Here is a 15313-nt window from a genome sequence, read left to right as displayed (position 1 = left end):
ATGGTGCTGTACAGCAAATTGAATATTTAGGACCTGATCCAAAGATCAGTGAAGTCAATGGGAGCCTCTCCAGTCAATGGGAGGCCTTAAGTTTTCTTGGCCTTAACAGTTCCTGTCAACCTCTGTGCTCCCATGACTTTAAAAAAAAGGTATAAAAAAAGGTGTAAGTAACAAGTGATCTGTACCAGCAAAACTTTCCCTGAGTTACTTCTGCTATTCCTTTACATTTTCTGTGAAAAGGAATGAAACTCCACCTTTGAAAATTGTAATGAAATACTTTTACATTCCCTCAGTGCTGTTCTTGTCTCCCTTGAGTTCTCTTCTAATGTCACACATTTGTAGTATTTCATTTGTGACCCATGTTTTTTTTTATGGTGTTTCCCAAGGATGTCCATTGCTGCCTCATTCATTACAGTGTTGAAATTGCAATTCAATTCCAATTCAAGACAAAGAAGGGAACAGTCTTACAGAAGAAAGGGACATCATCAACTGGTGGACAAACTACTGGTCTGATCTATACTACCACCAGACAAATGGAGATCCTAGTGTCCTAGACCGCCCAGATTCAACAGAGGAGGAGGATGACTTTCCAAAACTACGTGAAGAAGTGGAGATAGCTGTGAAATCACTCAGGAATGAAAGGCTACAGGTATTGACAATACACCAGCCAAACTGATGAAATTCGGAGGAGAAATAGTAATAGTTGTACTCACCAAGATCTGCAACAAGATCTGGCAGACCAGTGAGTGGTCCTCCATGTGGACACAGTCACTAATCATCACTCTGCCAAAGAAAGGCAACCTGCAATTGTGTCAAAATTACTGGACCATAAACTTAATTAGCCATCCCAGCAAGGTGAACTTGAAAGTCATATTGAACAGATTGAAGCCACGAGCGGAGAATACCATTGCTGAAGAACAGGATGGCTTTCATGCTGGAAGAAGTACCACAGAACAGATTTTCAACCTTCGTGTTCTATGTGAGAAGTACTTACAAACACCAGCAGGACCCTGATTCTCATGGGTGACTTTAATTTTCCTGATATCTGCTGGGAGAGCAATACAGCGGTGCATAGACAATCCAGGAAGTTTTTGGAAAGCGTAGGGGACAATTTCCTGGTGCAAGTGCTAGGGGAGCCAACTAGGGGGAGCGCTTTTCTTGACCTGCTGCTCACAAACCGGGTAGAATTAGTGGGGGAAGCAAAAGTGGATGGGAATCTGGGAGGCAGTGACCATGAGTTGGTTGAGTTCAGGATCCTGACGCAGGGAAGAACGGTAAGCAGCAGGATACGGACCCTGGACTTCAGGAAAGCAGACTTTGACTCCCTCAGGGAACAGATGGCCAGGATCCCCTGGGGGACTAACATGAAAGGGAAGGGAGTCCAGGAGAGCTGGCTGTATTTCAAGGAATCCTGTTGAGGTTACAGGGACAAACCATCCCGATGAGTCGAAAGAATAGTAAATATGGCAGGCGACCAGCTTGGCTTAATGGTGAAATCCTAGCGGATCTTAAACATAAAAAAGAAGCTTACAAGAAGTGGAAGCTTGGACATATGACCAGGGACGAGTATAAAAATATTGCTCGGGCATGTAGGAAAGATATCAGGAGGGCCAAATCGCACCTGGAGCTGCAGCTAGCAAGAGATGTCAAGAGTAACAGAAGGGTTTCTTCAGGTATGTTGGCAACAAGAAGAAAGCCAAGGAAAGTGTGGGCCCCTTACTGAATGAGGGAGGCAAGCTAGTGACAGAGGATGTGGAAAAAGCTAATGTACTCAATGCTTTTTTTGCCTCTGTTTCACTAACAAGGTCAGCTCCCAGACTGCTGTGCTGGGCAACACAAAATGGGGAAGAGATGGCCAGCCCTCTGTAGAGATAGAGGTGGTTAGGGACTATTTAGAAAAGCTGGACGTGCACAAGTCCATGGGGCCGGACGAATTGCATCCGAGAGTGCTGAAGGAATTGGCGGCTGTGATTGCAGAGCCCTTGGCCATTATCTTTGAAAACTCGTGGCGAACGGGGGAAGTCCCGGATGACTGGAAAAAGGCTAATGTAGTGCCCATCTTTAAAAAAGGGAAGAAGGAGGATCCTGGGAACTACAGGCCGGTCAGCCTAACCTCAGTCCTGGAAAAATCATGGAGCAGGTCCTCAAAGAATCAATCCTGAAGCACTTAGAGGAGAGGAAAGTGATCAGGAACAGTCAGCATGGATTCACCAAGGGAAGGTCATGCCTGACTAATCTAATCGCCTTTTATGATGAGATTACTGGTTCTGTGGATGAAGGGAAAGCAGTGGATGTATTGTTCTTGACTTTAGCAAAGCTTTTGACACGGTCTCCCACAGCATTCTTGTCAGCAAGTTAAGGAAGTATGGGCTGGATGAATGCACTATAAGGTGGGTAGAAAGCTGGCTAGATTGTCGGGCTCAACGGGTAGTGATCAATGGCTCCATGTCTAGTTGGCAGCGGTGTCAAGTGGAGTGCCCAGGGGTCGGTCCTGGGGCCCGTTTTGTTCAATATCTTCATAAATGATCTGGAGGATGGTGTGGATTGCACTCTCAGCAAATTGCGGATGATACTAAACTGGGAGGAGTGGTAGATACGCTGGAGGGGAGGGATAGGATACAGAAGGACCTAGACAAATTGGAGGATTGGGCCAAAAGAAATCTAATGAGGTTCAATAAGGATAAATGCAGGGTCCTGCACTTAGGATGGAAGAATCCAATGCACCGCTACAGACTAGGGACCGAATGGCTCTGGCAGCAGTTCTGCGGAAAAGGACCTAGGGGTGGACAGTGGACGAGAAGCTGGATATGAGTCAGCAGTGTGCCCTTGTTGCCAAGAAGGCCAATGGCATTTTGGGTTGTATAAGTAGGGGCATAGCGAGCAGATCGAGGAGTGATCGTCCCTCTATTCGACACTGGTGAGGCCTCATCGGAGTACTGTGTCCAGTTTTGGGCCCCACACTACAGGAAGGATGTGGATAAATTGGAAAAAGAGTACAACGAAGGCAACGAAAATGATTAGGGGTCTAGAGCACATGACTTAGAGGAGAGGCTGAGGGAGAGGGGATGTTTAGTCTGCAGAAGAGAGAATGGGGGGGATTGATAGCTGCTTTCAACTACTGAAAGGGGGTTTCAAAGAGGATGGCTCTAGCTGTTCTCAATGGTAGCAGATGACAGAACGAGGAGTAATGGTCTCAAGTTGCAATGGGGGAGGTTTAGATTGGATATTAGGAAAAACTTTTTCACTAAGAGGGTGGTGAAACACTGGAATGCGTTACCTAGGGAGGTGGTAGAATCTCCTTCCTTAGAGGTTTTTAAGGTCAGGCTTGACAAAGCCCTGGCTGGGATGATTTAACTGGGACTTGGTCCTGCTTTGAGCAGGGGGTTGGACTAGATGACCTTCTGGGGTCCCTTCCAACCCTGATATTCTATGATTCTATGATTCTATGATTACCAAATCTCTGTTGACTTCAAGAAGACGTTTGACAGAGTATGGCACAAAACTCTCTGGGCAACCATGAAGAAGTATGATGTCGGTCGTAAGCTTATTCTCACCATTAAACAACTGTATGCCAAGGCCAGCAGTGTAGTTCTCATCAATGGCACAATAGGAGAGTAGTTTCACACCGCTGTTGGAGTCCAGCAAGGCTGCCTTCTTTCACCCACACTGTTCAACATGTTCTTGGAGCTCATAATGACTGTTGCCCTGGAAGATCACATATGTACTCAGCATTGGGGGGTGAACAATCTCAAATCTTCAGTTCGCTGATGACACTGACAGTGAAGATGAACTTTCCAACCTTGTGAAACAATTGGATGAAACCTCTGCAAAATACAGCATGAAAATCAGTGCAGAGAAAACCAAACTGATGACAAACAAACATATCACTGTCAGGTGGACAAGAGCTGGAGACAGTGAAACAGTTCAGGTATTTGGGGGCAATCATCACTGATGTAGGATCAAAGGCAGAAATTCTGGCAAGAACTCCGCAAACAGCAGCAGTGACAAAGCTAAAGCCAATTTGGAGGAATAAGAACATCTCCCTGGAATTCAAACTGAAACTGCTGCATGCATTGGTCATTTCCATTTTTCTGTATGTGTGCGAGACATGGACCCTTATGGCAGAACTTGAATGGAAAATATAGGTAGTAGAGATGAGATACTTCATAAAATCCTGGGCATCTCCTACTTTGACTATGTTACTGATTAAGAGGCTCACAACATCATCACCCAATATGCTGGGTCACATGAAGACCTCTTGATGACCATGAAGAAGAGCAAGCTATAGTGGTAAAGCCATATAAATAAGATCTGGCCTATCCAAGATCATCCTCTAAGGGACAGTACAGGGGAAGAGAAGAAGAGGTAGACAGAAGAAGAGATGGACTGACAACATAAAAGAGTGGACAGGAATGGACTTTGCGGAGAATCCAGCACTGACACAATCATCGGGGTGGAGAAAATTGGTTGATTGATCATTAATGCTGGTGTCCCAACGACCAATGCAGTTATGGGAGTGATGATGATGAATTTGAATTGGCTGTTTGGATATTACACTTGTTTGAAATCAGGTGCCAAAGGTGAAAAGGCAATATTCCAGATCTCCAAAAATGAACTTCTAGCCTAAAAAAGCAATTTAAATTTAAAAGCTGTATGAATCATATTTCTGCATTTGGATAATAAATATTAGATATCCTACTTCCTTGTAATTACAAATAATGTTTATTTTTAAAAAGGCACTTCTAGACCAGCCTGCAATAAAATAAGATGATTTATGCTGTTAATGAACCACCATATCCCTATAGCCTTTATTCTTAATATATTCAATATATCCCTATACAACTAATTGGACCTTGGAAGTAATGGAATAATTGTTGTGTTTAAATTTCATTTTCTAGACCAGGGATTCTCAAACTTCATTGCACCATGCCCCCCTTCTTACAACAAAAATTACTGCACGATCCAAGGAGCGGGGACCTAAACCTGAGTCCATCTGAGCCCCACTTCCCTGGGGGAAGGGCAGTCCGAGCTCCACTGCCCTAGATGGGGTCGGGGTGGAGGGTGAAAGCCAAAGCCCAAAGGCTTCAGCCCCAAACAGGGGGCTTGTAACCTGAGCCCCACCACCCAGGGCTGAAGCCCTTGGCTTTCAGCTTCAGCCCTGGGCCTTGGAACTTGGGCTTTGGCTTCAGCCCAGATGGTGGGCCCCAGGCTTTGGCTTCAGCCCCAGGCTTGGGCCTGGGTCTCAACAAGTCTAAGCCAGCCTTGGTGACCCTATTAAAATGGGGTTGCAACCCACTTTGAGGTCCTGACCCACAGTTTGAGAACCACTACATTACATTAGGGTTTTTACAGCCAACTGCTGAAAATATACTAACAAATAAAAACAGAGAGGAAGGCGGGTCTTTTGGTTGAAGCTGGGACTCAGGAGATCTAGGTTCAAATCCCAGACCAGCCACAGAATTCCCATGTGACCGCAGGAAAATCAGTTAATCTCTTTGTAAAGGGGAGGTAGTTCTATGAACCCACCTCACAAAGTTGCCATGAGAAGACATCCAGAAATGGTTTGGGGACCTTCAGATACTATTGTGATGGAGACCATTAAATATATATGTAGCCTTCAGAGCCACAGCATTCTAGGTGAAGGATAAGAAGGACTCTAAACTGGGATTAAATGGTTTATTAAAAAGAAATGGTGAAATGTTTACTCAGAACTCCCCAAATTTGGAGTTCATTTGACTGTGAGATTTTGATTCACTGTATTACAAAGACTGAGGGACAGCCACAACATTTGGATCTGGGAACTCTGACATTTGGGGGAGTTTGAATTTGGGGTTGTGGTTGGGTCCCATCTTTACTTTTGAGGTTAGAAGATGGTGAAAGGGTACAATTTAACACAGACTAAAGAAAATTACTATAAAATACATTATAAGACTTAGCAACAAATCCTCCATACAAACCAAACTGCTCACTCAAAACTATATTTCCGGTAAAGGTATTTTTTTTTTGTTTTTTGTTTTTAAATTATGCTCTGTGGAAATTTTCCTGTTCGTTTTTCCTATTGTCAGCAGAGTTATTTTTTGCTCCAGTCTTGGGTTCAAAATGTGACAAACACTAACATGCTTCTCTGACAGCAGAGCAGCTAAATCAAATATAAGAATAACCTGAATCAAAAGACTGACTGGCTGCTAAACAATCACAAGAAATAATACATCAATAGCCAGTCTTCAGAATTAAAATGGTGCAACAAGTGTAGCAGTGAAAAGGGAGTGCTGAAAAGGCTATTGTGAGAAGCTATACGAGATACTTCAGGGTGTCTGAGACTTTACCTAAAGTAAGGCAATCATCTTCACAGTCAGGGAAGAACTTCTGATTTTGCAAGCCAAGATTAAAAAAGCTCTGACAAGGACAGATACCCAGCAGTGTTCCAGCTAAGCTCATAAAAGAGACTCAAGATTGCACAGCCACATGAGCTCTGACTCTCTGGCTTAGAGCAGACAGTGAGTGCAGAGTGTGAAAATGAACATACTTCACTCTACCTTGCAGGGTGAAATGGGTTGGAACATTGTATTTTATGCACCTGCTGGGGCTGTGTCTGCACAGTGATACAAAAAATGCATTGGCAGTGCCTAGGCATCTCATGCTTTGAGGTCATTCCTTCTAGAGCCGCCGTTTGGAGTTAGACAACTACAAAAAGCAGTGCAGAGGTTTATTTCAAAGGCAAAACACTGTTCTGAGGGAGCTGCAAGATCCATTCCTCTTTAAAAGATATCCCAAAGAATCCAAAGTTTTTCAGTTCTAACATAGTATTCATATATGATCCCTATTGAAGGAGAGAAAAAAATAATTTCAATACATACTAACCCTGAAAGTCCAATAATCTAAAGGATTGAGTACATATGAGACTAGGACCTGATTTTCCACTGTCGCGCATGTTGTTCAGTCATGTAAACATGTGTGAAGTGAGTGTAAAACAACCATTCTTTTCCAAACAACCATTCTTTAGCATCTTATATTCACTTTGCATAGCCGTAAATAACTTAAGGGGATAATTTTCAAAGGCACAAATGGCAATTAGATGTTGAACTCACATTGACTTACAGTGAGAGTGGAAGCTGGAGTTAGGGGCCTCACTGTGATTTGTGCCTTTGAAAACATTCCTAAAGAAGCAAGGCAGGTAAAAATAAGTCTTAGACTGTCAACAAAGAGGAGAGATGAATACCCACTGGTGACAAAGAGCCATGGAGTTAGCAAGCATTCAAAATGAAAGCATTTAGACTTTTCATGTTCCAGTCGTCTGTGGTATTTCGAGAGTATCCATCACCAGATTCTAAATACAGAAGTTTAGCCTAATCTGGATTAGAGGATTCTTAGTCCATAGAGGATTCTTCCCTTTGCTTCTTTTTCAGTAGGAAGCTTTTGTTTGATTTCTTAATAATAATAATTATTATTTATTTGTGTGCATTAGTAATTCCCAACTTCGCATATGATGGGAAGGCTAGGGCCAAAAGTTGGGTTTTACAGCAATATTCAGTGGGCAGAAAAGTGTTGATGTAATCAGTTCTCCACCAGGTGCTCTTTCAACACAGAATATAACGTGTACTTCAGTAGCACTGGCTGAATCCTTTAGCACAGTGGCTCCCAAACTTGTTCCGCTGCTTGTTCAGGGAAAGCCCCTGGCAGGCCGGGATGGTTTGTTTACCTGCCATGTCCGCAGGTTGGCCGATCGCGGCTCCCACTGGCCGCGGTTCGCTGCTCCAAGCCAATGGGAGTTGCTGGAAGCAGCATAGGCAGAGGGACGAACTGGCCGCCACTTCCAGCAGCTCCCATCGGCCGAACCTGCGGACATGGCAGGTAAACAAACCGGCCCGGCCCGCCAGGGGCTTTCCTTGCACAAGCAACGGAACAAGTTTGGGAACCACTGTTTTAGCATGTTTTTATCTCATTGTTCATATGCTAGCAATAACATGTGGGACTAAACAGAGTTCTTTTCTACAATAAGGAAAACCATGGGAGTTGTGGAATTAGGGATATCCAATAAAACTTGCACTACTGGTAAAGGGGAGGGGAAATAATCAGCTGTTTAACAGCTCAATGCAACTCTAAATGACAGTTTAGCACAGGAATTAAATAACAGAGGCCCTAATATTCCCATCTGCTACATTAGTTTTAAGCAGGTTTAACATACTTGATTTCAGAGAAGTGATACCAGTGTAAAACTGGTATAATTAAGTGTATAATCACTTTTTAAAAAATCCTGCAGTAGAAATTTTATTTTTTGGCAGAATACAAATACACAGATTACAATTTGGCCAGAACACTAGCGTTAACAATTCTATATTTTTGAAAATCTCTATTTGCCATGAGATTGTTAACGAACGTAAGTGGTATGAGCCTGCTTTATGTCTCATCCCAAAGACTGCCCCATCACAGCATAGTGCCTAGTATCACAATACTTGAGCATTGATTTTATACCAATTTAGAGGGAAGAGTGCCACGTACTGAGGGTAATTCACATTCCAAAAGCCCCTCGATTTGCATGTCTCCTTGCATGTCTCCATGCTATTATTGGCCATGCCCAACACTGCTTAAATTGTGAGATCTGAGCATGATGTGGTTTCCCTGTGCACAATGGTTGCACAGAGTTCAAAGTTCATTTTTCCCAGCCTCTCCCTTCAGGGTCTTGGGTTCACCATGGAATTTAATCCAGGGCATTCATAATTGCCAGGACCGTAGCAACTGTCATTACCCTCTCCTCCCTACACATGGTCAAGGAGTGACCTGAGGGACCTATCATGTTACAACTGTGTGCTGGGTTCTGAATCCATCTGTGAATCAGTCTATCTTTGGGCCTACTTATATTTTGTCTGCCAGTTTGCAGTTTAATACGATGTCAAGATTGTCATCTATATAAAAACATTTTTAACAGCCACATATCAATCAATAGCAAATAAGGATGACATATTTACTAGTTATGACTTTTATTGCAGCAAAGAATATCCCAGAGGTCATTCAGCACTACAGGAGTGATAGTTTCACAGAACTCCAGCTCTGCCTCTTCAGAAAATGAGGCTGTAAAATGGAAAATTGATTAAAAATGTAAGATATACTGCTCTGGTTATATTTCTATTGAAAGTAATATAAAAATACTGCAGCACATCTGTTTGTAACTGTTTCTGTATCACAGGGGGTCCCCCTAATGGTTTGTATTTGTGGTGTTGGACACCTGAATATATAATTTTTTTACTCTTTTAAGGTTGTCATTTTTCAGTCTTTGTTTCAGTAGAATTATTTTTTGTTTTTTTATATTTGAAGGGGAAGACTCAAGGTTGTATCAGCATACAGAACATGATTTTTTATTATATTCTACCCTGCACAGTCAGGGTAGAGTGGAAGACACAATGCCTTCTCCTCCCCTCTCCAGCCTGATAGTAAATGATACCCCTGCACCCACTGAACATCAAATGCCTAAACTGCTCTTCTTCAAACAATATCACAGCACAGTCACAGGCACTCAACCATTTGCTCACAGACACATCAAAGATGCACCTAAGCTCCTGCAGTCACCTGTGAGCTAACACTCCGTGCTCAAAGTGCCAGGCTCCATCATTTTTATTTTGAGTACCAACACTTCTGAATTTAAAGAAAATAATCTGACGCTTTTGCTTGAATAAGGAATGTAGCATTCCAGGAGTCACAGAATGAAGTAGGAGATTAAAGGTTATAAAATACGAATGAGAAAAAGAGACAACAATTAATTTCTTCTCTGGTGTGCACTCTCCTGTGCCATATCCCCAGATAGCTTGCTTTATGGCTCACCACATTAGACCAATACATTTACTTATGGTAACTTGCCCACAACACTTGCAGGAAGCCCTACCTAGACATCTAAAACAGCTTTGTGACTTTCCAACATTAAACTGATATTGCTAAATGTTGGATTTCTATAAAAATGAAGCCAAATTTTATAATGTTCCTGGAACAGACTACTCTGCACACAAACCAAGCCAGGTTTCATCCTGGATTTGGATTCCCAAATCTCTTTCCTATTTGCTTTTTATCAGCAGGGTTGGTCTTATTAGATTCAGGCCATAATATTAGTCTAAAGAACTGTTACTACCTACCCTAAGTTATGTTTCTTTGGCCAAGGAGTCTATTGTAGCTGTGGTTATTATTTATAACTAATTCTGTAGTGCAATGTGCTTTTTAAAGAATTAGAGAGAGAGGTCACTGTCCCAAGGGCCTTAACATATAAGACCCATGGAAGTTTTATCCTGGAACTTTTATTCTTGGAAATAACTTTGGCCCAACAATCTGTCCACTGTCTGTGAAAACTCATGTTGTGAAGTCAATGGAGCTACATCGATTTACCAGCTGAGGATTGGCCCCTTAACCAAAGTTACTATCAGATCTTCACTGTGCAATCCCTCAAACTAAAGGTATTATAACAATGGAGTTTTTGAACAAATGGACCCCGCCCACAAGCTGCAGAACTGTTGGCACCTGTCACATAGTTATCTGAAATAATATTGACCCCTCATCCTTTTTCTTTGGTTTTCCATATTCTGAAGGTGCTTATTTTGGTGAGTTTGAATTCCTTTGAAAGCTTTATCAGAGATTACTGATAGCTCTGCTGCACATCCCCATGTTTCAAGATGGCCAGATATATTACATAACATAGCCCACGTTCTCCTCTGGGGTTTTTTCCCCTCTATTTTCATGGGAGGGATGGTTTTTCCCTGAATTTATAAACTAAAGTCTAGCAGCATAGTAATTCATGCTCAGTAATAGAATCTTGTAAACATGTATTAAAATTAACTATCATGAGTTAGATAGGAACAATTTCATAATAATGGACTGCATCCACAGTAGCGGTTTCTTTGAAGTCACTTTGTGGGCTCTCTCATTTGTAGTAGATAGGAAATTCCCCCAATCTTTTCAATTGCACACTGTAGTAGTGCACTGCATGGATACAAAATTTGTATCAACATCAAATCCATAATCCATAAACATGGTCCACGGATATCCGCATCTGCAGATATAAAGTGGATATCCACAGATTTGCAGGGCTCTAGATATAAAATTTGGATCGCATCCATCTGCGATCCACAAACATGGTCCGTGGATATAAAGCAGATATCCACAGATTTCCGGGGTCTACACTGTAGTCTTCTTCACATACTGTCCTAAAGTACCTTTATTTTTTCTGTTTGTGTATTGATCTCAGAATGTTGTACTACACTTCAAAAATTGAGGAGATATTCTTATATATAGTTTATTAAAGCATTTTGGGGGATCATTCAGAATGAGAGCACTAAATGTTAGATACTGCATTACTATTATAACCTTAGACAAAGAATTGAGCTTCCAACATTTCAAAAAATTGCTATTACTTAGTAACTTTCACCCTACAGTGTTCATGTACCATACACTCAATATTATGATCATACACTTCCTTTTATGTGCATTGAAGAAAATCTACTTGTCGAAAAGAAAGAAGAAAAGATACATTATTTTAAGAGCAATAATGTTGTGAATCATGTGTCAGAAGACTATTTTGCCACCACTTTTGTTGATAAACACTGTAAACAACCAGGATATATAGTCAGACTCCATAAGAGCTTAAGAATACCCAGGGGGGAAATAATACCATAAAGCTATGATGAATTGTAATTTACCAGAGAACTTCTATGGTATCTAGAACAACTTCTACAGTAAAATCTTTTGAAAAGGAAAAAGGGGGTTACAAATTGTGACATTTTGGGGATCATCCAGACCAGTAAGGGGTTCTGTTACTACGCACCTTGTAACCTTCAGTGCCTTAATGGTATACTGCTATAGCTCACAGCCCTGACACCAGTAGCCAGCCCACAAGCATAAAGGTCTCACCCAGACTTCCACCCGCCTACTTAGTGCTTGCAGGGTAATCCCAACAGCTCTTCTGGTCCTGAGTCTCCCCAAATCCATCTACTCAAGTTCTTACCATTCACTCAGAAATTTCCCTTTTGGTTCATCACTCCCAAAAACATGAAATATGCCACTCAATTATCAGTTCACTTTAGCACACACACTCCACGCAATTTGCACACCAGAGACCACCTATGGGCAAAATAAACAAAACATTTATGTAATAGAAACATCACAGATTCAAAAATAAAATAAAAAGAAAAGAAGTACTTGTGGCACCTTAGAGACTAACAAATTTATTTGAGCATAAGCTTACTTGAGCTACAGCTCACTTCACGAAAGCTTATGCTCAAATAAATTTGTTAGTCTCTAAGGTGCCACAAGTACTCCTTTTCTTTTTGCGAATACAGACTAACACGGCTGCTACTCTGAAACTTGACCTTGAGGGAAGATTGAAAAAACTGGGTTTGTTTAGTCTGGAGAAGAGAAGACTGAGGAAGGAACATAACAGTTTTCAAGTACATAAAAGGTTGTTACAAGGAGGAAGGAAAAATTGTGTTTGTTAACCTTTCAGGGTAGACAAGAAGCAATGGGCATAAATTGCAGCAAGGGTCATTTAGGTTGGACATTAGGAAAAACTTCCTAACTGTCAGGGTGGGTAAGCACTGGAATAAGTTGCCTAGGGAAGTTGTGGAATCTCCATCATTGGGAGATTTTAAGAGCAGGTTAGGACAAAACACCTGTCAGGGAGGGTCTAGATCAGTGGTTCCCAAACTTGTTCCACCGCTTGTGCAAGGAAAGCCCTGGGTGCCGGGTTTATTTGTTTACCTGCCACGTCCGCAGGTTCAACCGATTGCGGCTCCCAATGGCCGTGGTTCACTGCTCCAGGCCAATGGGAGCTGCTGGAAGCAGCGGCCAGTATGTCCCTCGGCCTGCGCCGCTTCCACAAGCTCCCATTGGCCTGGAGCAGTGAACCGTGGCCACTGGGAGCCACAATCGGCTATACCTGCGGATGCAGCAGGTAAACAAACTGGCCCGGCCTGCCAGGGGCTTTCCCTGCACAAGCGGCAGAACAAGTTTGGGAACCACTTGTCTAGATAATACTTAGTCCTGCCATGAGTGCAGAGGACTGGACTAGATGACCTCTGAAGGTCTCTTCCAGTCTTATGAGTCTATGATTCAATTATTCTATTTTTCAGCCCACACAATAGCATAACACTTGTCTATTACAGAGTAGTTCTGCTCAATGGGAGACATTTTGCTCAGAAATTCAATGTGTGTTTCTTGTTATCATTCCTGATCTACATCCATACAGGTTTGAGACCTGTTTTGGATGCATCAATGCACAATTAAAACATCTTAAAATCTGTACTGGCCAAAATGGGTGTCCTTGATAAAATTCGTTTCATAGAATCATAGATTCATAGAATATCAGGGTTGGAAGGGACCTCAGGAGGTCATCTCAAAGCAGGACAATCCCAACTAATTTGTTTCACTGTAACAAAACCCTTTAGACAGGCATCTGACCAAACCACTTTTTCTGGTTTTGTTTTCTGGCATAGGCTTATGATAGGAGTGACTGTCACTGAATCCTCCCAGAAATTTTCAATAATAGTTAGCCAGACCTATAAAGGATTGATCCCTATTTAGTTTTGGGGATGGGACAATTCATAATAGCTTCCACTTTCAGGGGATCTGGGTGGACTTTGCCTTGGTCTACCCTATGACCCAGGTGAAGGCTCTTCGCTGTCCCCACCATACACTTTGACACCTTGACTGTGAGGCTGGCCTCCCTGAGGCTTTTCAATACCTTCCTCATGTGTTTAGTGTTCCTCCCAGTTGTTGCTAAATATCATCTATGTAGCTGAAAGCAAAATCCTGGAACTCTGTGAAATACCTGAATAACTAGCTCTCACGCTGTCTTGCAGTGGCTAAAGAGCAGAGGTGAAAGTAAGCTGGTACGGTCCAGTATGGTATGCCGTACTAGACCAGCTTTCCCAACAGTGATTTAAAGGGCTGGGGCTCCAGCCACTGCGGGGAGCCCCGGGCCCTTTAAATCACCAGCGGAGCTCCAGCAGCGGGGCTCGGGCAGCGCTTTAAAGGGCCCAGGGCTCCCTGCAGCAGCCAGAGCCCCAGGCCCTTTAAATCATAGCTGGGCTCAGGCAGTGATTTAAAGGGCCCGGGGCTCTGGCCACTGCAGGGAGCCCCGGGCCCTTTAAAGCGCCGCCGGAGCTCCAGCAGCCGGGCTCGGGTGGGGATTTAAAGGGCCCAGGTCTCCAGCAGCTGGACTCAGGTGAGGATTTAAAGGGCCCAGTGCACCTGCCACTGCGGGGAGCCCCAGGCTCTTTAAAGCGCTGCCTGAGCCCACTGCCAGACCCTGAGGTAGAGGCGGCAGGGCTCTTGCGGTGATATAAAGGGCCAGGGGCTTGGGCCATTGTGCGGAGACCCAGGCCCTTTAAAGCGCCTCCTGAGCCCCAGTGCTGGAGCCCTGGGGTAGCGGTGGCAGGGCTCCTGCAGTGATTTAAAAAGAGCCTGGAGCTCTGCGGCGGCTGGAGCCCTGGGCCCTTTAATTTGCTCCTGAGCCCCAGGGCTCCCAGCCACCTCTGCAGCTGGTAGTTCCGGGGTGATTTAAAGTCCCTTGGGCTCCCAGCCACAGCCAGAGCCCCAGGGCCTTTAAATCTTGATGTAAAGGCCCTACCTCTTCTGGTTGAGGCCACGCCCCTGCTCAGGACTCCGGCATACCAGTAAGTCCTTTAAGTTACTTTCACCCCTGCTCAAGAGCATGAGTACCTACCATAGGGCTGGTTTCAGAGTAGCAGCCGTGTTAGTCTGTATTCGCAAAAAGAAAAGGAGGACTTGTGGCACCTTAGAGACTAACAAATATATTTGAGCATAAGCTTTCGTGAGCTACAGTTCACTTCATTGGATGCATTCAAGTACTCCTTTTCTTTTCACCATAGTGCTGACTGTTAGGAAGTGGGTCACACACCCAAAATTGGTTGTGAGTTCTGTACTTAGATTTCATCAACCAATTATCAAACAGAAATGCCTTATGCATTGTAACAGCCTCAACATGGACTCACAGGCAGTCCCCTTGGGTAAGCCTACCTTTGTAAAAGATGGTTCCTTATATCAAGGATCAGAGAAATAATTAGACCATTTCCATTCCCAAAGGACAAGTCATTTATCCCCGGTCAACTGCTCTTTATCTCTCATATCAAAGATAACACTTATAAACAATCCTATTATAAACTATCTAAATAATTATTATATAGGAAAAGGAAATTAGTGTTATTTACAAGATTAAAGCAGGTGAACATGCACATACAAATAAGTTTCAATCAAGTTTCAAAAGAAAACAAACTTCTGTAATAAGCAAGCTCTATATGCCCTTTAGGGCTAACCCAGG

The sequence above is a fragment of the Dermochelys coriacea genome, chromosome 6, assembly GCF_009764565.3.
Source record: "Dermochelys coriacea isolate rDerCor1 chromosome 6, rDerCor1.pri.v4, whole genome shotgun sequence".
In the NCBI taxonomy this organism is placed as follows: domain Eukaryota; kingdom Metazoa; phylum Chordata; order Testudines; family Dermochelyidae; genus Dermochelys; species Dermochelys coriacea.
Note: the sequence above shows the minus strand (reverse complement) of the source record.